This window comes from Apus apus, chromosome 4 (genome assembly GCF_020740795.1).
Source record: "Apus apus isolate bApuApu2 chromosome 4, bApuApu2.pri.cur, whole genome shotgun sequence".
NCBI lineage: Eukaryota > Metazoa > Chordata > Aves > Apodiformes > Apodidae > Apus > Apus apus.
In genome coordinates this window covers 27,527,983-27,554,700 of record NC_067285.1, presented here as the reverse complement: position 1 = coordinate 27,554,700, position 26,718 = coordinate 27,527,983, and the positions used below count along the sequence as shown (strand labels likewise).

At 39.3% G+C, this 26,718-nt stretch overlaps 1 long non-coding RNA gene across 1 annotated transcript in view; it reads right to left on the bottom strand.

Annotated features, from left to right (window-relative positions):
• The window catches only part of LOC127384279 (uncharacterized), a 276,503-nt gene that overhangs the window by 107,722 nt on the left and 142,063 nt on the right, over window positions 1–26,718 (bottom strand). Inside the window, exon 3 of the long non-coding RNA XR_007889401.1 lies at window positions 19,532–19,975. This is a non-coding gene — a long non-coding RNA (uncharacterized LOC127384279). The remainder of the gene's footprint in view (window positions 1–19,531; window positions 19,976–26,718) is intronic.

Here is a 26,718-nt window from a genome sequence, read left to right as displayed (position 1 = left end):
CCAAAGCATATTAACACATGCACGAGGGCCTCTCATAGCCAACGAATGGGCATAAGCGTGTGAACTGCACAACAGTCTCCTGTGGTACTAAGCACCCTGGCAGAACTGGTCTTGTCCACTGCAATAGTCACATGACTACTATGCACTACTGAGAATACACACAATGAACACTGACCCCCCTCACAGGTAAGACAAAACATGGCAGAAAATGCTTTTCTAGTTGTTACTTTAATCCTCATTTAGTATTACAGTTCCTCTGTGAAAACCATGTAGTGAAGCGGGTGTTTAGGGTCTCAGAGGCCTCAGATGCACACACATCCTCAGTACGAAAAGGGCTGGTGCTCTCCAGCTGGGTGAGCAGAGAGGTGCTCATGTCTACCTGCTCTTGTCTCTCCTCACCCCACCCATGTTGAAGGAACAAGGAGGGTGGAAGTGAGACAAGCACCTACAGGAAGGAGCTCAGAGGCAGAAGCTGCACGGGAGCTCCTGAGTCCCAACAGGAGTGATGCTGAGAATATTCCCCTCTCAGTATCAGTGACATTTCCCTGAAGGCTAGCTCAAGTGGCTCCTTTTTTTTTTTTTTTTTTTTTTCCCCAAGTGCCATTAGCAGCTGTTTAACCCTTCCTAGGCTTTGCACCCTTGCTAGGCTGGCTGTCCAGCGGGGACTGTTCACATCAGCTGGAGTCTCTGGCATCATCTACTAGCATTAGCTCCTAATTAGCTCCTGGCCTTTACTATTTTGCTGTTCTGGCCAATATAGAATAAAGTTATTTGTAATAAAAGGGTAAAGATTACTAAGTTAGGCCATCCTTAATGCTAGTACTTTCATGAAGAGTTATGGAAGTTTTGCCTGTTACCTTGCAATCAGACACTTACTGGAAGGATGAAGAAAGACTTTAGCTTCTTCCTTCCTCTACTGTGGTACACACTGCCCTGAGATACATGCTGCCAGTGACAGAGATCAGAGGAAAAAATACATACATCACTGAGCACCAGGCTTTCCCCTGTCCAAAGGGGGCATCTCAACCATCTGCTGTGGCATAGCAGTGCCCTAGACACAAACCTCATTGTGTTCCCCTCAGGCTTTTCCCATGGGATGGGGATGGCTCCTGTGGCCTTAGCACACACCAGTGATAGATGTTGGATCTGTATTTTGTAACAAGTCCTAAAGGCCCAGAAAGGCTAAATACTTCCTTAATTTTTAGCTGCCTACCATAATGAGAAAGCCTAAGAGTCTCTAGAGCATCTGGGGCAGGGCGGAAGGAATAATACAAATCCCCACAAAAACCAAAGAGCCAAACCACTGAAGCCAGTTTTCATGTAATTTTGAGGTTTCCACTTGGACCATCTCAATTTGTAAACATTCAATTTTTTAAAAAAACACAATAACACCACATTCCCTTTTCACTCGGTCAGCTGAATGCCTGACAGATGTTAAACCTTATTTGCTTCTTGGCTTTCTACTTTGTCTAGTTTATCCCAACCTATGAAACCTCAAGGACACAACATTATAAACAGCACCACTGGCAAAACTGTCATTCTCAAGAATAACATTTGAGTCATTAAACCACAGAATTTCCAAACCAAATGAAATGCATTTTTACAAAAAGCAGGAACTTCTCTGTTAATAAGAGGGGATGTGGAGAACCTTCTCTCCTAGATCATTAATGCCAGTCAACCTGCCAAGGGTTTACATCAGAGACAGTGAAGAAAGACATGACCTCTTCTCAGGAAAATCTGATCGGTGCAAGAACACAGTTCTGGGACACTTGTACCTCCTGAAGCAAATCAGCTTATGCACTGAGGGAACTTCAAACTGTGTGGCCAGCATAGTCACAGCAAATGTGACAGGGCTTCACAGGACTATCACAGGATTAAGAGATACATTAGAGTTTCCATATTTTGGATCCTTACTTGCCCTGGCTCTCCGCAAATGGGGTTACAGGAATAATGTGAAAAAGGCAACTAGACAAAGCTAGTAGAAGAAAAGAAGCTAGACTTGCCTTCCCTTTTTCTGGTTAAACTGTACAGCTGTGAATTGATAATGAAGTCCTTAAAATGAAAGAGCAGCTGGCTCTGATTCTGGAACAATCCTCATATCCAGCAGCACACCATCGCCTTGCCTGCAAGTAGGAAGCAGACCAAAAAACCCAGACAGATCTTGGGATGAAATGCAAGGGCGAAGAGCTCAGATCAATGGATGGAAAGACATCTGAGGGAGCCACTTCTTTTCCTTGAAGTTCTGTGTGGCTTTATAATCTATTAGTGCACCTGCATGTGCCAAAGTGCTTTGTTAATGTTACTCCCTATAGGATACACACTGCCTGAAATATTGAGGCTCAATGCAAGATCACCATTTTACGTGCTTATGCTAGAGCCACAGAGGAAGACAACAATGCTCTTCAGGCTGCAGCATCCAAAATGAGCTTTTTGGGCTCACTGTAATAAATAAACGTACCTATCAAGGATTGGCTCCTACCATTAAAATTGCAGGCATAGAATCATAGAATCATAGAATCCTAGGGGTTGGAAGGGACCTCGAAAGATCATCTAGTCCAAGCCGCCTGCCAGAGCAGGGTCACCTAGAGCACATCACACAGGAAGGCGTCCAGACTGGTTTTGAATGTCTCCAGTGAAGAAGACTCCACAACCTCTCTGGGCAGCCTGTTCCAGTGCTCTGTCACTCTCATGGTAAAAAATTTTTTTCTGATATTCACCTTAAACCTCCTATGCTCCAATTTGTTTCCATTACTCCTTGTCCTATCACTGGTCATCACTGAAAAAAGCTTAACTCCATCTTCTTGACACTCACCCTTTACGTATTTGTAAACATCGATGAGGTCACCCCTCAGTCTCCTTTTCTCCAAACTAAAGAGACCCAGCTCTCTCAACCTTTCCTCATAAGGGAGATGTTCCACTCCCTTAATCATCTTTGTGGTTCTGCGCTGGACTCTTTCAAGCACTTCCCTGTCCTTCTTGAACTGAGGGGCCCAGAACTGGACACAATACTCCAGATGCGGCCTCACCAATGCAGAATAGAGGGGGAGGAGAACCTCTCTTGACCGACTAACCACACCCTTTCTAATACACCCCAGGATGCCATTGGCCTTCTTAGCCACAAGGGTACATTGCTGGCTCATGGTCATCCTCCTGTCTACCAGGACCCCCAGGTCCCTTTCACCTACACTGCTCTCCAGCAGGTCAGCCCCCAACCTGTATTGGTGCATGACATTTTTCTTCCCCAAATGCAAAACTCTACACTTGCCCTTGTTAAACTTCATCAGGTTTTTCCCCACCCAAGTCTCCAGCCTAAGTCTCTCTGAATGGCAGCACAGCCTTCTGGTGTGTCAGCCACTCCTCCCAGCTTGGTGTCATCAGCAAACTTGCTGAGGGTACATTCTGTACCCTCATCCAGGTCGTTGATGAAGATGTTGAACAACACCGGTCCCAGTACCGACCCCTGAGGGACTCTACTAGTCACAGGCCTCCAACTAGATTCTGCCCCATTGACTACAACTCTCTGACTTCTTCCTTTCAACCAGTTCTTGATCCACCTCACTGCCTGATCATCAAACCCATACTTGATCAACTTATCTACAAGGATGCTGTGGGCATGCTCTGGGTTCATCCTTAACTGCTTGTTGCTTCCTGATAATTCCTTGTGCAAGACAAGCTCCAATCTGTGTTGAAGCATGAATCATAATTCACTGTGCAGTTCATCCTCTATGGCTTGTTTTTTTAATTCCACTTGCCCTTGGTTCTACCTTCTTCATGTGGTTTAAGGGCTTTTCATTCTTCAGGGTTAAAAATGAAGATTTGGACTCCCATACTCATTGCAGTCATTATTAGAACAACAGCAATTAAATATAGCTTAGTTTACCTATTCAGAAATTTAATTTCGTTGCACTTACTTCATAAAATCAGCTGATCAAAGGTCCAATCATTAGTCATTGAAGAATACCTTAATTTGTGATATTGTGAAAAATATAATGAGCTGTACGAGCTGTGTCTTGAGACTCTCTGGCAACAAAAACAAATGGCATTTTGTCACTCCCAAAATGCTGAATACTGATGTCTGCCCAAAGCAGGCTGAGGAACTATGTATTTTTCCCCACATACAACAGATCACCTTCTCAGTCCTTCTGGAATCAAAAAGTGACTTGAGAAATCACCATCAATTAACGGTCCTATCTGAGAGTGTCAAGACTCTTGAACTGGAGCAGCAAATATCAAAGATGACACTTCTGTGACAAGATTCCCTCATGATAACACAGGGACAGCCTGCATGTATTTATTTCTTACTTGTGGGGTAGGGCACCAGCCCCTGCTGAAGTTGCTGATGTTCCTACATGTTGTAGACTTGCTGAAGATTAGGTTTCAGCTCCTATTGCCTGCACAATCTGTTCCTGTCTCTGCTGGCAATGTTTCTGCTTCATCTCTTGCTCTAGCTGCAGCTTCTTGCACTCCAACTCCACAGACTCAGCTTTCTCACCTACTGTTGTATTTTCTCACTCTTTCTATCAGAAACTTGGAGGATGATGTTAAGCCATGCTGCCCTTTTGCTTTGAAGTGAGAATTTCCCTACTTAGTGTCTTACAATGACTCTTTGACTTTGTTTGGGACTGTCTAACTACCAGGTGAACTTTTATTTATCTTCTGCGTCTTTCCTGTCCCCTCAATGTACTTACTTCCAACCTGTGGGCAATCATGTAGCGTTCTCAGCAAGACTGAGGACACCACAGGTCTATGAAAAACCATGAGCTAAATGTTGAGGGCCTGCATTTTTTGGGGTGCCAGAGACTTCCTTTCTTGGTCCTTCACCATCCCCACATTTTACCATATTCTGCGATAATTCCCTCTAATTCAAAGGTAGCCATGTGACAGTTATGTGGCTGTCCTGTCCTTCCCCAGATTTTGGTCACCTTGCCTCTTTTACTTGGTAACATCTCCCTGCTGACAGGGTGTACAAAAAGAAGTACATATTCCTGCCACTCTGCCCCTTTGAAACCAGCACAGAGGTACAGAAGGTAGGGCTGGAAGCCCACTGAGCCAAGCAGCAATTCCCCACTCCACAACGACTCATGCACTTCCTCAAGTCACAGAGGATTGAAAAGATGACAATGACCCCAGCTGTTTCCTAGGCCTCCTGTCTACAAAATATAATTTGCTTAATGTTGAGAAGGCCCTTTATGCTTTGTGACAGGTTTTTCCAGGGCAATTTATGGGCTTGTGAGAGACAATTCTAGTACCAGTCAAGTGGGGTAAAAATGCAGAAAAAAAGATAAAAGATAAGAAAGCGACTTTGCTCTGGACCTCCAAGCTGTGCCCCCATGACTGTAATTAAAAGCAGCAGGTGATTCCTTCTGCCCACTCACTTCTAACAGCAACTCTCACCAAAACCACAAGCAGCCCTGTAGGCTCACAGCAGTGCTTGCAGCCCAGACAGCTGCTTTGCCCCCAAGCCTCAGGTAAGTGCCAAACCCGTATTTGACTTAGCCCTGTAGATTTACACTGAACATCTCCAAAGAAGAACATGGTTAATGGTAAAAAAAGAAATAGGGCCAGAAAGCACCTAGGAGTTCAAATGAGAACAAGCACAAACTTAGAGAAGCAAAGGCAGAATAGGACAGACAGGAATGGACAGGAAGGAAATAACAGCCAATATGCCTGAATGGACTGCCAACAGACATAAGAGGGATGGCATCTGCTACCTGGGTAAGAGCAGCACTTGCTGTCCTGCTAAGTGGAAGGGGGTGGCTGAGGAGCTCACCTGCACAAATTGTCTTCTTCCTCTGCAGCTCTGTTCCAATTTTCAAGTGAGTGCAGGGCTCTGTTACCTGCACACTGGTAATATCACCACATAACCTTCCTTGCCCAATGTCTGCTTAGCCTCACTACATCTAGGGCACAATCTATCAATGTGATGTGGGGGCAGACTGTATATAACCCTCTGCAATTGAGAAGACCCATTCAGCTACACAAAGTGAGCTCAGGATTTGGCCTTTATAAGTATATATGTTCCAGCAAACCAATTCCCTGTCCTAGTCTGCAGATTAGAGTTCATACAGTCAGCATCTGGGATAACATGGAGCAGAAAGAAAACCATCACCAATTGCAAGGAATAGTGAGCACAAGTGCTAAACCATGATCAAGAGTCTGAAAGAAGGGAAGCACATGCCTGCTAATAGAGAAATAGTTACAGAAGAGATTAGGCTTCTGTTCTGGACATTGTGTTTTACATAGCTAGTGAAAATTATGCCTTTTAAGGAACAAAAGATTTTTACCTGAGTATTCTAAAGTTTGGCCATTATTGTACAATGCTCTGTAGTGTGTATGTGATGACAGTCCCTACCTACAGCAATAGCACCTAAAATTTCTTACTGTTACAGGGAAGTGCATAGAAGGGAGGTAATAAATATGATGTACCACCTACAGGGAGTAAAAGCAGAACCAGGAAAAGCAACAGGAGGGAAAACATAGCTCCTAAGACTTCAGTTTTGAAAGCTTCTTTGCTCCCTCTCTGCCTCCAAGATGCTGGGATTTGTTTGCATACCCCTCTGTGTCACATCAAGCTCAGCAAAAGAGATCCTACGCATTTCTGTTCATATATTACACCTGATCCCTAGACAGTTTTTCAGCAAGCTACACAGTTCACTAACACATTTAATACTGCCAGGGCACTTGCAAACCTACCCCCTACTACATAACAAATAACTGTTCTTCTTCCAGAAAGGGCCAACAGGCCCATGACTGCAATTGTTGTGCAATTATGATGACTGCAGCTTTGCTGGACATTTTGCTGAAATCTCTCTGAAAATTAGTGAGGAACAGAACTGACTTTTCACAAGTGCCAATATCATCCATTTAGGACTTACAGTCGATCTTTATCAACAAGGCAGGTAACATTCTGTGCTCACATTCTGCCACCTCTGGTATTTATTCATTCCCAGTCCAAACCAGAAAGACAAATTTGTTCTAACAATGCTGCACAGCAATCAAATCTTTAAGGAAGAAATACCTTGGCTGTAAACCAGACTCTTGTAACTAGTCTATACAGAGCACACAAAAAAAGCCACCTAATTAGACTGGTCAAACAAAGCTCACACTGCTCAACAACACACAACAACTCCATGTTTCTCTGTTTACACTCAGCACACTCATGTAAGAGGCAAAATATATTCCATTTAAAAATACAAGTGAAAAATCCTCTGTGAAGGAGAGTAGATCTTTGACAGAGGTATGTAAAAGAAGAAGAGAGCATGATGGGTTTTTGTCACACCCTTGGGAGGCTCTCTTTAGCAAATCCCTTGCAAAATGTCTCCGCAATGTTTGGCTGCTATTTTAAGTTGAGGAGAAGAAAACCCCACAAAAACCACTGAGGCTTCCCTGGTGGTCCACCTGCATCTTTTTAGGTACTGCTGCCTAAGACTCTGGATTAGTGAATTACTTCATACAGTCAGATCCAGCTGTTGCCTGTTTCTCCTCAGCAAAGTCACATCAACAGGTACAGCCATGGTGGCTGCCAAACTGGACCTGAACTGTGACAACTATTCCAGCAGCTCATTACATGGGTTCTTTGGTCTCATTTCTTTCTGATCAGCTTCAGCCTAAGCTTCTACACACTGCTCTGAAAATGCACCGTCCCCAGCCTGCACAGATCTCTCCTGTTGTGAAAGCTTTTACACACTGAGTTTGAGAAATATATTTCTTTCTTAACCATCAATAACCCTGCTACAGGTCCTGTGGTCCTTAAGACATGAAGAACTACACAATTGCATCAAGTGTTGTGATGGATACTTCCATCATGGGCATCAGTGAAAAATTTAGCATAAACAATATTTTAATTTGATGTTCAAGCCAAGATTTGAATTGAAGTTTAAAGGACAGTGGTCAAACGCACTACTTTCTAATGTTTCGTACCATCACAATACAATTCTTAGACAACTGAAAAGTCTCACTACATTGCAAATGTCCACCTGGTCTTACAGACATGATATAGGAAAGGAGAAATATAGTGGCATTCATTGTTTTCAAATATCTATTGAAATAGATATTATGAAAAGTCCACAAAAAATAATGTAACAAGCTTTCATTTCCACAAAAGTTCATGATCTGGATATTTATTTTCCTCTCTTTCACTGTAGTTTGAGCCTTCATAATTTTTTTTAACACTTAATCGCCATTGTGTCATTAAAACCTTGAAAAAAACACCAGAACACAGCAAGCTGAAATTCCAAACTAGTAACTCAACTGCAGGAGACAGGTCTTTAACTGAACACTAATTATTTTCCAACTTGCAAATAAATTTATGAAGATTGTGAAAACACCAAACTAGACTGTATAATTGCTTAAGGTTTATGGCTATATACTGCAGAGAATCCTTACGTAATTGTCCTAAAACTTGCAGCCATCTATTAGCTTCATTCAGTCAGCCCCTCAGTTCTGCCCTTTCTCTTTTAGATGTTGCTGTGTAATGAGGGCAGAGTAATCCTCTCCACTGCTCTTCTATCAGCCCTATTTTTCCTAATAGGTAAGAGAAAGGAGCTGTGTCTGGCCCTGCCCCATCAGTAGGGACATCAGACTGACAGAGGACTCCCAGAATTGGGAATTCCAAGCACTACAGCCAGTTTTAAGTGCTCTGAAGGAAACTGATGATGGTTAACATCAGTAGCATGCTCTCCCCTACTTGTCAGCTTCTCCTCCTCTGATCCTTTCACACCTTTCAAATCCAGTTTGCTAGTTTGCAAGAGCTGCTCCTTTTCACAAAATCCACCCCTTCACAGAACAGGTATCTGTCACTACATGAAACCCATCAAGTCTCAAGCAGAATATTTTGCCATCTCTTTCCAGTCCATTCCTCAGTGTAACTGCTCCCTACAGCACTGAAAATCTGGCACCTGTGAGAACTGATGCAAATGCCTCTTGTGCAGGGCTGGTTTTCACCCAAGCTAAGAATTTGTATGCAGTAGCTATTCGAATTATTATGTTCAGAAACTTTGAGAGATCAGAAGAGGCACTGAGAGCAATGCAAATCAGGAACCTTGAGGTTTCTTCTCTAACATTACACTACACATCAACAGCATGCCATGGTGATACATAAGATTCACAATGCTAAGAAAATGCCAACTATAAAAAAGCCTCTGCCTTTATTAAGCTCTTAAGCTCCCCAAATTTGTCTACTCCTAATGTTTATTTATTGCACTTAAATATTTTCCTGTGTTCATACTCTGAAGCTTCTTGGAAACATGGACTCTATTTATTTATTTTAACACATTGTCAAGCTCCAAGGTAGCTGTGAATAAGTAAATTTGGCTACTGCCAAACACAGATGGAATAGCTTCAAAAGCTGAAGTTTGTTTGTTGAGTTGTTTTTTTTTTTCCCCTTGAAAGACTTAATAAGCTAGCAGTGAGATCCAGGACAACAACCTAAGAAGTATAACAACAGAAACCTTATTTTGTAGGTCAGAGGATTTGAGCCAAGCATTTCAGAGTACTAATAAACTACTGCTCACAGTAAGGGAGATTTGTTCCACACTCAACTCTGCTTTAGCTGATTCCTTCTCACTTGAAGTGTTCCAAGATGGGGGATCTCATAGGCACTAGGTCTTTGACTGCAGAAACTACTATTGAAAATCTACAGGAATAGGTGTCATGCTTGGACCAAACTAAATCATTACCATGAACTTAAACGTTTTTTGCAGATTTAAACAGCTGGATAGTTTGTTCTCTAAACCTGTGTAAGGTTCTGTTGTGCTCAGCCTTATCCAATTTACTAATCATAATTCTTGATTTCTGCTGCCTAGTCAGAATTCAATGCTTTCCAAAGCTCTCAAGACAATTATGTTGAAGGATATTGTCTTAGAGCTGATTATCCTTTGGCTGCTAGCATATAGTTGCTCTATGTTAACTTTAATAATCTGCTGTTTGAAGTCAGGGAAATGTATTGTAGGCTTTGGGTTTGTTGTTGTTTTCTGTATTTGCTTAGCTTCTGTCACAGGTGTGTTCTAGTCCCTGACTGATGCTCTACTGTACAATTGCTGTAATTGGTATATATTAACAGCTTCTCATGTCCATAAGCCACTCCCATCCTGAAGAGAAAGACTGAAGTAGAGAAATTCAAGGGTCTTGCCTCTTTTCCTATTGAATGTCATTAAAACGTAATTGGTTCTGACTCCTATAGTTCAGCATTCCAGCCTGTGCTCAAGTTAATTAGATCCATTTGCATAAGAGTTTCTTAATTTCAGATCTTAATTCAGCTGCACTCTCAAAGTGCTTATGTATTTCATTTAGATACCCTGTGTGTGAAGTATTTCTTTACATGGCACTCTGAGGGCTGGATGCAGAGACAGCCCTAGAAGAAAACCAGTATGTGTCAGAAAGGATACAACTAGCAGTGGCAAAATAAAATGGGAAAAGAACTATCCAACAATCAACCTTTAAAATGCATTACAACCTACATTCCTGTTATTGCTTTGACCCATTTGCTTACATTGCCCTTTTGCAGTTGAGAGAGATAAAGTATTAGAATACATCTATTTCACTTCCACCTGCTTGGAAAACCATAAGCCCATGATGGTTGCTATGGCATTATAAAATTAATAAAACTTAATATATTTAGCTAAGGCAGCTGTGCAACTTTGTATACAAATTTATTTTTTAAAAAACTTCCTTTGTGTGACTGATCTGCAAATATCATAGATGTGGACTTCAAAGCTGAATTTCAATAAAGGGCTGATGGGGTGTCAAGTATTGCGCTTCTTCCAAGCTAGAACATTGAGCTGTCAACAGAAAGGTTGATCTGAATTTTAGAACAGATCCTCAGTGGCACAGCTTTCTCTGCAGATCAGTTCTCTCAAGGCTAGTGTTAAGAGCCAGTCTAGCTTGTGAGGTTTTCTCTACATGACATTTTGAGTTGTTGTAAATCATTAATGGTCCCTGAAATGTTGCTACAGTTGCTAGGCCAAAGCAGTTCATTTATAAAATGTCCACATTGCCAGAAAATCTGGATTTAGGCCTTTAAAATAAAACTATTTAAAAGAGGGCAGGATGCAAAGAGAAAGGAGAAAATCTAAAATATACTTAACACTGTATTTCTTCCAAAAAATAATTATGCCTAATGAATTTTTGAGGTTCTTTATAATATCATTTATGGTATCTACTCAATTGGAGGCAGTTGAACCGACAAGAAGATTAATATTCCAAAGTTCCTGAGTATTATGGGAAAATAGTAGATGATTTATTTTTTCCTATTTAATGGATAATTCTTCCTTCTTTCCATGTCGTATTTTTGCATCCGATTTATTCAATTTTTTTATTTTTCTATCTAGCAATGGTCCTGTTTTTCTTAAGCAGCAGGCTAGCTGATTTCTTCTGCAATGTACTGTGTTCTGCACTATGCCCAGCAGCTGATGCTGTAACAGCATTCACTTGCTTGCACCTTGGAAAATGACACAGTTCTGAAAAATTCTAGTTGCCTTTTACTAGGCTACTGGATTACAGGTGCATCACTCATCGTACACCACTGGGATACAGAAAGCAAAGAATTAGACTAGGAATTCGAGTGAGACACTGCCCTGCTTCTAGAGGAGAAAATCACAGAATGTTAGGGATTGGAAGGGACCTTGAAAGATCATCTAGTCCAACTCTCCTGCCAGAGCAGGATCCCCTAAAGTAGGTCACACAGGAACATGTTCAGGCGAGTTTTGAATGACTCCAGAGAAGGAGACTCTACAACCTCTCTGGGCAGCCTGTTCCAGTGCTCTGTCACCCTCACCATGAAAAAGGTTTTCCTTATGTTTACATGGAACCTCCTATGCTGCAGCTTGCACCTGCTGTCCCTTGTAATATCATTGGACATCACTGAGAAGAGCCTGGCTCTATCCTCCTGACACTTGCCCTTTACGTATTTGTAAACATTAATGAGGTCTCCCCTCAGCTTCCTCCCATGCTGTTTGCTGCTAAGTCTCTGTTTCTCATTTCTGAGATGCACAAACTTTTGTTTGACAAATTCTGATTTATTTTCTTCCCTCCTTTCTTCTATTACTGTTAAGAGTACAATGTGCAGCCAAAATTAAACTTCAGGACAGGAAATTAGATGTCTCTCTCAATATGCCATCTTTTTCACTTCCCAGCTTTTCATACTGCACCATTGCAATTGCATGCTTGACAGCTTTTTCATTTTCATTTAATTTTACTGAATGTGTTCTTAAAAGAAAAATAATTATTTTATGTAAAAAATAATTGGAAGGAGGAAGGTCTCCAACACTACCCGCCGCCCCTCTAAGTATGGGAATAAGTTATTTATAAATATGCCTTTAATTGCTTTTCACAGAGAAAATATTATTTAATTCTTCAACGACTGGTGATAAAGCATTCCATGAGTCCTTTCCCTGTGACTTCTTTCTGACTACAAAGTCAGATGGCTAGATCATTACAATGAGGGTACGTGCAGGTCTTTGTGAATAGCAGCAGTCAGCATTATTTTAACCTCATGATTTAGAAATGGCCTCTCAGCTTCCTGAGCTGAGATGATTTTGAGGCATCAACATTCTGGAGGACTTCTTATGCTTCCTATGGTGGCAGCGGTAACTGGAAAATGCAAGTCACCTAAACCAGTCTAAAAATAAAGGATTGTTTAACTTATATTAAGGTCAATTCAAATTCACTCAACTGCAGATTTTATATGTCGACACCTCTCCTCCCATATGAGCTGACAATCAGATGAATGTAACCGGAATAGAAATACAGAAAGATGTGTTGATCTGCTGATCCAATACGAAATGTTCCCTCTGCATCACCAGTATGATACACCGCAACTCTGATCTGTTTCATATTCGCTTTATCCTTTTTTCTTATAGCCCTCACAGATATAAAAGCAGTCTACTGAAAAACTCCTTCTTCTGGACAAACTTACACATATGCTTCAGGTTAAAATCTGAAATATTCTGGCCCAGAATAAAAACATTTTGGTTTGGAAAAGTTTCATCTGAGACACTGCACACCTGCCAGAGACATTCTACCCACCAGTCTGGCCAGTCTCCCACCTCACATCACACAATTCCAGTACACAGGGGGCATCCCTTCTCATGGGATTAAGTGATACACTGTGACAAATCCTAACCATGGGACATATTGAAAACTTGATTTATGTTCAGGATAAAACAGTTTTTCATGCATACAGCTGGGTTTGTCCCTGCCCTAAACCCCTCCCCCAACTTGTTTTTCCTTAAAAAAAATAAAATTCTATTAAAAAGTTAACATATTTTCTTTTTTGGTAGGCAAGAAAACACATAGCAAAAAATGTTTCATTGGAAGACCTCCTTCAGGACCTCATTGTCCCGACTCCCCTCCCTGCCCTGTTCTGATTCAATTGGCACATTCAAAGTAACATTATTCATATTATCAGGTATTTTCTGTAAGCCATTTTTATTTCTTTCGTCTTCTTTCTACTTTTCCTCAGGAGCAGAGACTGCTGATATGCTAATAAAGATTATTCCTGGCTGGAAAATAGGAAGAATTTTCATTCCAGCTGGGTAAAATCTTATAATTTGCAGAACCTCCAAAGCCATTCTAATCAATTAGAGAACACATTCTATTTTGTTTTTATCATCAACTAATTTTGATTCTTCCAGTTTGTTGATTAAGTTCTGATTAAGTATTTCCCTGTGACAACATCCAGCCTTTAAGTGGTGTCATACTGTGAAAAATCTATTAAAAATACTTACTTTTCTAACTTTATATGACACTGATTTTGAAAACTATTGTGTAAAGACTGGAAAAGGACAAGAGTGACCAACAGCTAAGCAAACAAAGCCTACTCACAAACAAAAATTTATTTACAGGTATTGTGAATATTTCTATAAAAAAATAAATCCAAAGCTACCAGTATTTCTCTATGCTAAATCTGGAGGCCCAGCTGAGGGATTGGTGAATGGAGAAATAAGCAACTGCCTAGCATAATAAAGTGTAAAAGCTCCACAGAAAATCTCCACAGAGCACTGTACCTTTCTGTACTACAGGCCAAAACAAATTTCTTCAAACAATGGCACTGTTAAGAAAATGCTCGCTGAACTAGCACTTTAGCTAGCTATATTTTCATCAAAGAACACACTGATTAAGCTAGCTTATCTCTGTATATGGGCTTTACTTTAAAGGAAGAAAATCAGTTTGGATAACACAAGGGCTGACCCAGACCTTGCCCTATAGCACAAATGAAATATTAAGCTCTAGTTTCTCTATTATTTTCATTTACCTGAATCCCACTGTCCTTCAATTTCACCCCTTCTTTAGGTCCTGCTTCTTGCCTTCATTCTCTGCATTTCTTTTTCCTCACCAGAAAAGGAATAGGAAGGATAGGAGCATGAGAGAAGTCTGATGGATAGATGCAGAACCACTGACATGGAAGCTCTGGACTTGGCAGGGCCCCTGCTGGCACCCTCCTGCCTATGATATGTAGAAGACAAGTAGGACCAGACCCAGGGATCCTACAGCAAGTGTTCTCTTCACTGCTCTTTCCTGAACTGGAAGTGAATGCTCAAATTCTCAGAGACAGTGAGGGCAAGAAATGTAACACCAGAGTGCTGAACTGGAGTGATCTGTTCGTTTAGCAAAGCAGAATATATACCAGAAAACACTGGAGGCTGGGGATTAGGTCTTACTTTGGAACATGGTCACACACATAAATACAGGCTGAGCTCTTGATAGTCCAAAAGGACTGGGCAGAAATACAGTGGTTTTACAGAACAGTAATGTGCTGCTGCCAGGGTGTTAAGTGGGATCCTGGAAAATGCAAATGTACCATAGGTTTACAGGAATGTTGCTCTCAAATGGCAGGGACACCCACATACCTCAGGAAGAAGAATTTATGATTATCAAAATAATCAGACTGCAGTGAGTTCTTGGTACAATCTTTGATCTCAGGGATATATATACCCAGTCCCCAGCACCCCAACAGACTTCCCTCTCTTGCCTCTTCTACCGTTTTCAGTTTTTCCATTTCTTCTTTAACTATAGCTATAAATTAATTTACATTCAAAGACAGGTCATACCTGCAGCTACAAGGAATATCGCCATAGTGCTGGGTGGAAGTAGTTTGCCTTTTCATCTTTCCTTAACACTTTCCAGCAAGTAAGAAAAATAGCAATTAAAAAACCCAACTGTCTTCATATAACAATCAAGATTACAAGAAAATGTTCTAGACCTTATCTAACTAATGGATGTTTTCCTTATTTATTTAAATGAGAACTAAAGCTCTACTCAAAAATACTTACTGGGTGGATAACCTATCATGCTGTGAATCTTTGTCTTGAAACCATTTCTCAGAATACATACAACTTGTGGAGGAAAAAGTGACAGTATTCTATATACATGTAAACAAAATCAAGTGAGGTAACTAAAGAGGAGTCATAACCAAGAGAGATTTTTACTAGGGATATAAATCTCAGCCATACCTTTCTAGGGATTGTTGCTCCCTAAGATTTCATGATAAAGTGAATCTATTCTGTTAAGCAAACCATAATTTCTGATGATACTCATGCTAACCAAATTAATGGACAAACTGTTGGTGCCAATGGATAATGCTGCTGGAACTACAATGGAAACTAAATCATATGAAGAAATAATTTTTTTCCAAGAACAGTGCTGAGTAGTCTAGCACCCATAGTTTAAGTCACAATGTGCAAATTAGATGCAGACAGGACTAAACATTCAACTTTAGCAGATCACGACAGCTTTCTCAATGCCAGAACAGGATTGGATCCCCAGAATTAACTGAGGGCAGTGTGATGTGCATCTGTTTTTATTTTATGCAACTCAAGAGAGAATGAATCACAAAGCTGGAATGAACACTGCACTCAACACAGTTGTCCCTCTATTTGCTAGAATTAAAATAAATTTTACCTCTTACTAAAGAAGAAGGGACCATACAATGAATTCTTTTGCAAATTATAGCGCAACAGTGTCCTAGAGCCGTGCCTTTCTTGGAAACGACACAACACACCCAACTTTTGTATTGGGAGATTTTCACTCATTTCTGTCCTTTCATGCTTTAAGGTAACACCAGACCCTGAAATGCTGGTTTACTCTCCTTTAAATACTCCTCAGTATGATCATTATGACAAAATCACCAACTAAAAGGACTGTCCGCTAAAGGAAGCACAGGACTTCTCCTACCAGAGGAAGCCACAGAACAGCTGATGTTAAGTGAAGACTGGTATTTTTGTGTAGGGTATGCACAGTGCAAGAAATTTAGTCTTTGTTGAGGTAAAATAAGCCTTTTAACACCTCTGATTAGCTGCACCTTCCCATTGTACAATATTAATATTAAAAAATAGCAATGCAAACAAAAATCACCTGAGGTCACAGGAGTAGCCTGACACACTTGATGTATGTATAGCTCCTCCATAACACAGCAAGTTCTTTACAACTATGTTTTTGGTTTCCTACTTTCCTCATAATCCATCAGTTGTGAAGAAAATTTAGCCTGACACATATTTAAAGCAGCCACTGTTTTGAGCTGCAAATAGGACCCCTGAATTTCCTTATCTCTCTGTTGTGCTTATTAACATTCTGAGTTGCTTCATAATTAACAACTACTGCAGATGATTTCTTGGAAAGCAGAAAAATGTGAAAAAATATTAGCTTTATAAATAGCAAGACAAAATAGAAATACAGTATGTTTTTGTCATATTAATGGAAAGAGAAAAAAATCTTGCCTCAGAGTTTTCTAATTCTTTTTTCATTCCTAAAAAAAAATATCTCACATAGATGTGCAAATTATTTACATTTGTCCCTACAAATAGTTTGCTAATAGACAATCATTATGCTTCTCTGGTTTTACAGCCTGGAGAAGAGAGCTGGTCTGTTAAACAAGTGATCTTGCTTGAAATGCCACCAACAATGTAAGGCAAACTTTAACAAATTAATCCGTATTACATGTAACCATTTACTCAGGCAGCAAGCAAAAAAACCCCACATGTATGCTCTCTGAGATGATGCCACCTGGTATTGTGACATTAAGATACATTATCCATTGTATGCTCTAGATGTCACACGGTAAGTTCAGTCATGTCTATCTAATAGAGCTCTACATACATTTGCTTCTTCCTAGTGTTAACAATGCAGATACTATAAACATTCTTTGTGTCTGGTGGTTCTCATATCCCTCATATCCCAGTCCTTAAATCCCTAGTATGGATCTGTAAGCATCTTGCCCACAGCTAGACCGATTCAAAGGAGAAAAGTATTTTTTCTAGGGCATCCAAGTTGTGACTACCATCCATCCCTTTGAGTAGCTAAGTCAAGATGGACTGAATGAAAGGGAAGAGATCCAAGAGCTGTAAATCATGCAAGGCAGCCAAATTCTTCTTTTACAGTAAAAAACTTGGCTTTTGGGAATCTGTGCCTTCTGCAACTAAACCATTTTGCTCTGAAGGCTCTCTAGAGACTATTACACAAGCTCAGGTAACAATGACAGATTTCAGTCTACTGCGGTTAAAATGTTTCACTTCAAACATGTTTTTATACAAAATGCCAGTATCTGTCATAATCAACTTCAAGCTCGTGCTGAGTAGCCTTCTTGTATTTGCTAGTCCTCCTAAGGACTCAGAACAATAAATATTTCCCATTTAAATGTATAAACCCTTCATATTTTAAGAAGCTGCTACATTAGAGAAGAGAGACAATAAGCAAGTTCGTTCTGTGGATGCATTCGCACCACTGAAGGCACTCAGTGTTTGTTTACCTGTCAGTTTGAAGCTATATACTTGGCAAAACAACAAATCCTAAACTGTCAGTCCAATTATATGTCCATGAACAACATTCAGTCCAAACAAGACGTATCATACTGAATAATCAATTCTCTTTGCCAGTCTTGATGCTGGCAAACTTTGTGTTTCCATTAAAATGTTTTCTTATATTCTGCTACATCCCATATTTTATTTTACATAATACATATTTTTCAGACCAGGTAAGAATACCAGTGCTATTACTTCAAGTTTATCGCACTGCAAAAGAGCAAGATCTGTTAGTATCTTCTCAATTATAAGTATTTTTCCTATAAAATCACATTCTAAATTGAATAGGCAAGAGCTAGAAAAATGTTCATGTCTTTACAAGTCAAATAATAGAATAATTGTTCATGGAATCATATAGGAGTATTTTTTCTTTTATCCTGAAGCCATTTAAATAGGAAACATCTACTAGAATAATCAAGGAAGTCTTCAGAAAGCCAGAACTTTAAGGAAAGCACTGGACCCCTCTATGTATACTGGCATGATAGCTTTAATAATGGGAAGCTGTTTTGATGATGCTGTGGAGACTCTCCTCTTTTTATAGCTATCCAGGGGAAGGCACCATAAAATGCCTCCACAGGCCTAATTCTATGACATGGATTTAGATGGAGATGCTGTTCATAGTCATGAAAGTAAAAGCTCGATAGAATCTGAAAGAAGTAGAGTGTAAATTGAATCTAAATGGGATCTAGCATAGTAAAACCAAAAACATTTATTTAAAAGAAGCTTTCTTTTCAGTCCCCTCCAATAGGTTGTACTTGCACATTTCTCTATAATTTTGCTGATTAAGCACTATTAAAATAAGCCACTTGAACAGAGCAGGTTCCTATCTTCTAAAGTTGAAACAGAATATAAATTGGTCATTACTTAACCATAAGTTACTCATCTTTACTGTAATTATGGTATTTGGCCAGTAGCTTTTATTGAGGCAGGTTAGAATTTATGGCTTATCTGAGATAACTACTTTTAGGCAAACTTTCTGAGGCTGCACTGGCCATCTCAAAAGCATTAGTAAATTAATACATGCATATACAGAGCACTATGGTTTCCCGGGTGCCCATTTAAAAATGTAAAGATATTGAAAACTGGGCAATTCATTGAACTGGTTATGTGAAACCCATCCTTTAAACTCAGTATAATGTACCATACTCATTCTAGCTTGAATGGTTTAGAAAGAAGCTTGTCCACAATCCATCTTTAAAGAGACTTCAATAGTTGTGAAGAAAAAAAGAAGCAAATAGATAAAAGAAGAAAAAGCTTGATTCTGTTACTGTGACACAATTATTGCAGTATTATTAATAAAAGTTATAATTCCAAGCTTTACATAAGGAGTGCAAAATCTGACTGCCAACCAGTAGAGAAAACAGAAAATCAATACCTTAATTCACCAGTATGCCTTGCATGATTTCACTAGAACTGTACTTAACACTTCAGTAGAAGTTGCTGCTATGCAGGCAGCAGATGCCAGGTTTACTATCTGAAAGACCATGGTGTCATGGATGGTAAGAGAGTTAATTTGAAAAACTGACAAAGTACTTCCACAGAACAGTGTGAGAAGGTGCACAACAAGACCCCACAAAAGTAATGAAGTCTCATCACTAAATCATTCTGAACCCCCTTGAAATGTGAAAAAGGCTTTCAAAATCAAAAGCTAGTTCTTTTCCAATTACAGACAGAAAGATAAACTTTTAAAATTAAGAATAAACAATAAACATAAGAGCACTTGTAAATTAACATCTTACCGTGGTTTTGATGCATACTTCCATGGTGAAGCATTGGAACAGGCTGCCCAGGGAGGTGGTGGAGGCACTGTCCCTGGAGATGTTAAAAAAATGGATAGACGTGCTGTTTCAGGAGACGGTTTAGTGGTTAGGGGTTGTAGGGTGGATGTTTGGACTTGATGATCTTGAAGGTCTTTTCCAACCTTGATGATTCTAAGATTCTGTGATTCCTGGATTTTGGCAGACTGTACGGTCCCCTCAATGCACCAGGAAAAGTCTGTCACCTTGCACTTTTGGCATGTTGTCTGTCCTTGATTCTTGTCAGCAGTCTGTGCTGTGCCACAGATAATGCCACAGGGCTCACCTCCCTGTCTGCCCTTGTGCTCTGGAAAATGGTCTCCAAGGGCATAAGAATCTTCATACCTTCCCCTCCAAGGAGTTTTTCTCCTCACAGCAATTTCCTTTCTGAAGAACATAACATACAAAACAAATAAAACACATATTGAGCACCATGATGTGGAAGAAACTGTTAGATAAATTTTTTTTCCTTACATTTTCCCACATTTCCTTTTAACTTATAGGTGTTTTTAAATTTCTAAATAATTTAATATTTAATTAATGTGTGACTATTTTAATTAATGCAATCAACAAACCTAATTAAAATATATCAGTCATCATACAAATAAAGTATAGATACTGAAGAGCCTACAGAGTTTTTTGTGGATGGGTACTTCATGCCCTGCTAATGCAGACTCATGCAGAGATGTGTGATGGAAGGAAACTTAACCAAATAGCTAATTATCAGTACTCAAACTCTTCTTACATTTATCACACTGCTCAACATAAATTGCTATGACCCTGTGTGTTCCTGAAGAGATTAAACTGCAAAGACAAAACACACATATAGACAACAGTGTATTATAGCAGTTGCATTCCTTCCTCCCCAGACAATTCTGAAGTCTCCAGAGACCTGATTTTGCACCTTTATATCCTAATTAACAACCATCTAGGAAACAAATCAAAACAAAACCGGTTTATTATTATACTGGTTTATTATCCATAACCAGTCTGATGATGGTTAATAACACTGAAATTTGCTTTGATTCACCACCAGTGGAATTGTTCCATTATTATATAAAACACCACTTTGGTAGAGAATACAATTTCATACAGCAACTGTGATTGAGTGCTGGCACTGAAAGTTTAGGAGGAAATGCTGTTCTTAAAAGCTTCTTTGTCAGATGTCCTCTAGAGAGCAAGCTTATTCAATCACTTGCCTATCATCTCTGCCCTGCCACTGCTGTTCCTCCAGGTTTTGTAGAGACAGATAAGACATTCAGATCAGTGGCACTGCTGAGGGCAAAGCAGGCATGCTTTGGTTGTCAGACTTTATTTGGCAGATGATGGCTTATCAATTAACACACACGTACAATTGAACCATCTGCAGAACTGCTGCCTCTCTAGTGATGGAGAGTTGTTGGGTATAGAACGCTTAGGAAGCAGGGAGAGCCATCTGAAAGGAAATGGGCTTCAAGATTGTTTCTACTGTGTAACAACAGTATACACTGATTGATGTTACTGAATGAGGCTTACACTTCTAACCATGTTTTTAATGTTTAAAAACCCTGTCTTTGAAGCAATTATGTGGTAACACAGCTCATCTCAGGACTCAGGGAAGGCATGGCTCATGAGGGGAGGTACTACATTATTAGAGCAAGTGGTATAGTCAGAAAGATTAGTCTGCTTTTTCCTGTATCTTATTACTTCTTAAGTGGATGAAGATCCTTAAACCCTTATCTCCTTTTGCATTCTTTTCTTCCTTTCTTATTTCCAGTTCTTAGGCCGAAATTTTAATGTACTTCTGTCTGCTCTCCTTAAAAAAAGGGCTTCTGGCCTAAGCCTGCAAAGTATTATCTTCTAGTCACTTAACAATTAAACAACCAGAATCAGAAGGCAATTACTTCAACCCTTTACTTCCAGGACATCTGTAAGACTGTAAGACTACCTCTGGAGGTAGTCCCCTAACCTCAACTATTTTATGATTCTATGGTTGTAACTTATATTTTTACAAGTCAAGACATTCTGCCTGATGAGAAAAGAATCAATACTAGCAGATCTAAACTATTAATTGATTTTGCAATTTCTGTTTATGGCTGCAAACACTACTTTTGAGGGAATTCCCCAGAATAGGAAGATGCAGAAGCCTGGCAATCAGAAAGAAGCTGTCAGTTAATCATCATGATTTATATTCAGTCCTTAGGGTTTTCCAGTTTTTCTCTCCCTTTGAAACCAAGGCATCTCAGAGAAATTCATTTTTGTAGAGGAGGTTGGCAGAAAGGATGGCTTGATTGAATTAAGCTGTGAAATCATTCACTGTGTTTCAGTGCAAACAAACATAGCCCTTTAATGAGGCAAACTTATTTGGGGATCACTAAATATGTAACGACCAGAAGCAGAGTATTTTGGACCATGGCCAACTTGCTTCCTATTGTTGGTGCAGTCCTTTGAGCAGATTGCTGAATGACTGCTGTTCACAGAAAACATCAAAAAACAACTTGTCAGCTTTGGTATATGCTCAGGAAGCTCATAACCTCTAGCACAGAGCATGCAATGAGAATTGGTTATGCATCAGGGGTTTTGATGGGGGAAAATGCAGTGCCTCTTTTTTTTTTTTTCTGGATTAAACTGGAAAAAACAGAGCTTTTCAATTGTTGTTTGTTTTTCTCTTAGAGGAGTCATTAAAAACTGATTGCTCTGGCTGATTTACAGGAACTCAGGTTAAAACAATAAAGAACTAAAATGCTTACTGAGAAGATAATGCAATTTGCTTTGCTAGTGTATCATTGCAGGTGGGCACAGCTCTAAGTCGGAACATTCCCACAAAAAATATCCCCAAACCATCATGTTAATAGAAAACAGTCAGAACAGTTTCCATAGAAAGGATAATTCCTGGAAGCAGAATATTTGCTAGTGAAATGAACTAAATTAACTTTTTAAATTAATAATGTGTGACTTCTGCAGATTCTGTGGACTAACAAAACCCCTTCACCTCCAGTTAAGAAATTGTTTGCTACTTATAGAAGGAACAAAATAGATTAAACCTCTACACCATCAGGTAATTTTATTACTCAAATGTCATCCAATATAAAAAAGAGAAAGTGTATGATTTGAGACGAGAATTTATATCCCATTACTCAACTGAATACAAATGTGCATAATTCCAATCATATTCAAACCAAACAACACTTTATTGTACATCAAAACCATGCACATCTCTCCAATAAATACACTAAAAAAACCCCTTGTTACTTTATAGCAAATGATCTAGCAATCAATGCATATCCACTGCAAGTGCCCAATGGAAAGATGGCAGAGAAGTCTTGACCGGCTTGAGTAGAGCTGTGTAGTGTGTGAGCAAGTTCTTGATTATAGCTGTATTTTCAACACCTGACTATCCCCTTTACATATTCCTTGGCAAATATGACTCACTGCTTTCAAACACAACAGTGCCATCTTGCCCTTTGGGATTAGCTAGCGTGGTGGAAATGCAGCAGTGGATTATACACAGACCTCTTTTCCTGAATGCCTGCACCATCCACATCCCCAAGGTGTGTTATATACAAATTACTGCTGTGTACATTTTGCTACCTTTGGTTCAGTTTCTCTGGAGCCCAGCCCTGACTAGTGCTGTGCAAGTTTTATTTACCTTTAGCACAGGACTGCACATGCCTGACAGGATGGACACTCATTACTTATACAAAGTACTTTTGGAGCCCTCTGTTACTGCCATGATAAGGGAGTTAGACAGGGAATCCCCCTGTTTTAATCTAGAATATGAAAGTTTTCTTGCTGCAGATATTTGGTGTAGTCTTTCCCCTTTCTTTTGGTCATTATTGCTAAATCCCAGAAAGGAGTAAGAAGGACTCAAACGGATCATCTGGTGCATTCTCCTGCCACAAATCAACTAAAGCTTTTCTGACAGATGGTTCTGCAACCACTCTTTAAAACCTCCAGTGAGTAAGCTTCCCCAGCCTGTACATGCAATGTATTATAGTCCTTAATTATCTTTGTCACCAGAGCATTCTTTCTACAAAGATACTCCTAAATCTGCTTTTGTTCCAGTTCAAGTGTATTACTTTAGTCTTGCAAGTTGAACAGAAGAACAGTTTGTTCCCCTTCCTCTTTGCAGAAACTTTTAAAATATTTAAAGCCTGCTTCATATCTCAACTGTCTTTCCTTTGGGCTAAAATCCAGTTTCTTCCATTTTTCCTCACAGGCCAGTAGACTTTCAGACAAAGTGGATAAGAGGACAAGACAGAGAATGAAGTCACATTCTCTACCACTACCTAGAATTGCGCTCTGAGGATGATAAACCGCAGTTTAAAAGAGAGGCAACAGATTTACCATACAGAATTGGAATTACACTCACAGCTGAAAGCTTCCTCTACTTTGACACTTTCTGGAGTCTCATCACACAAACCAGACACCCCTCAACAAAATAGCAAAGACAGAGTTCAGAAAGGCTACAGGCCGCAAAGAACGCCTCTGAAATAAATAATGAAAGTGTATCAGGAAAATATTTTTCTCACTCTTTCTAATAAATCCCAGATTTACATAGTAGCAAACTTTTCTATTTGGAGAGTTTCTTCTTACACACAGAAGATATTTCCCCAGTTACCAGGGCTGCTGGGCTGACAATCTCAGTAATTGGTGGGTTCAGCTGAGGTCTTAGTGCATATGAGAATGTTAACACTTTCTCTGCCATTTGCTGAGTAAATGCTCCAGATACTTTGCACCAGCACACTATGTGCTTTTAAAGTCATCATTGGTGTTCCTGATTTCTTTAAAACTCATCCTGGGCATTCCTTATTAAGGAAGTAGCATAACAATACTGAGTATTTGCAAATAAACACATGAATACCAAAATTTATTTTTTTCAGAACAGGAGAAACCTTTTTCATCCATTTTAATATGAAAGCTAACTGCAGTACTAGATTTTTGTTCATTTACTTTGCACATGTTAGAATTTTTACTGACCGCTTCAGTACTTCCTACAGTACTGGTTCCTCAGAAAGGAAAGTGCAAACAGAAGCAGAGTCATAACTCTGATACTGAAGTCACGCAGAAGCGGTTTGTTTAGCAATATGGTGCAGCATGGACTTGGACTGCATTCTTGCTCATGAAGAGCAAGAATCCAATTCCTCAATAAATTAAGAAACGAATTTCACAATCAGGTCTGCAATTGGTTGTACACGGGCAGGTCCCTTATGTTTCTTTGCTAAGGGTCCTGAGGAAGGAAACAATTATCGTAATGTGTTCAAAATCGTCTAGAGGAAAAAAGCACAGCATCACAACATCTGATGGAGACAAGGAATGTGTGGTTGTATTTACAGATAAAACATGTTGGAAAATCCATAGGTATTTGAATAGTTACTGAATTAAAAAAGACCAAATGCAGCCTATTTTCTCCTCTTTAAACTGACAATAGGATGATCTGTATAGACTTTTTATAAATTTACTCTACAAGGTAAAGTTAAAAGATAATTTTTAAATGGATGTAGAACAGCGAGTAAGTAGGAGATCAGCTAAGCCTCATGAGAACCTTTCTGATAAATGGACTTGCTTCAATTACATTGATGAGAAGACAGCAATTGGTATTTCATATCCAGCTTTTGAAGAAGAAGAAAAAAAAGGCAGTGCACAGTCCTAAGTACTAGAATTACAGTACTGAAGGAAACATATTAATCCTTCCAGCTCAAGTCTGCTTACTCTATTTTTTAAATGTATGACAGAAAAAACACCGATTCATGATAGTTGATGAAACTATAAAGATTAAGAAAACCCAGCTTTTAAACCACAGATCTCCAAATGAAATACTGGATCTCTGTTGCAGCTATGCAGCTGGGGGTACAATGGATCTCTTCTTGAGCTAGAGGAGAGAACTCTTGAGGTAGAGAACAACAAACAATTTATCTACAGAGAACCAGAAGCAGGGATGAAGCCATAATGCCTGGGTTTCAAGCCTGTGCTCCTTTGACTACTGGTATCAGTAACATTTACATCAATGCAGCCTGCTACTGTGCCAGGTAACACCCATTCTAGTATCAGTACTGGCAAATCACATGATCTAGAGACAGCAAGGAGACTAATTTATGTAATCATTATATATAACATTAAGAGTAAATAAGGTAGTGTAAAATAAGTAGGAAGTAAAACTTTACATTCCACATTGGTCTAAAGTGTCTTGGTTTATACCCAGTGCTTATTTCTGTGCTATTAAATTTAAGGTACATTACTTTTAAACCATAGATGTCTGTCAGAGTGAATCCTTGATCAATCCTTGATGGATTACTTTGACAGACAGCTGGCATTTCAGGACAGTCTGTACAGCACTTACAGACTGGACAAGGAGAAGAAAAGGAAAGACAGAAATTAATTAATTATGATCACCAAAGACGCAAAGCTCCTTCTGCCTTCATGAATATTCTGTGAGCATTCCCCGTTCACCTTCCACATTATTAACCATGTATTTAACAATGGAATAAAAACTAAGACAGAAGCCACTCATCTCAGGCAGGCTGGAAATGTCAGGTTGAAATCACAGGCTGCAGCATGAAAATATAAAAGAACTCCCAGCCTTTACAATTTTTTGTTCTGATTCATGAATGAAGTGTGGATACCTATTGGAAATATTCTTTCTCCCAATGGCTTTCAGTAAGGTAACTCTAAATAAATACATAACCAAGCCCTTTCTCTCTTAAACATTTGGTAGTTGCATTTATATTATAATTGCTAAGTGATATTTGTGTTCAGAACAACACATTAATCATAAGAGACATGACCTTTAGAAAGGTAACATTCTTGGTCTTTTTGTTTGTTTGGTTTTAGCTTGGGACTAGATGCAGCATAAGTTAAGGCAGGTCACAATATACAAGGAAGAAAGGCAATTTAAATGATGCCAGCTATAATTTTTTATAAGAAAAAAAAAATCATTACATGAAAATGTTTCTGCAAAGTTCAGCAGAGCACTGTTTGGTGATCTCGTTTGAATTACTAGGTAACATTTTTACATACTGGTTTCACATCTAACCAATATAATCTTTCTAATAAACAAGACTGGTGTGAGAAGGAAGGCAAAAACTCCAGCTGAGGTCAGAATACCTGAGATGAATAAATAAATAAATATAAAAATAAAAACAAGAATAACT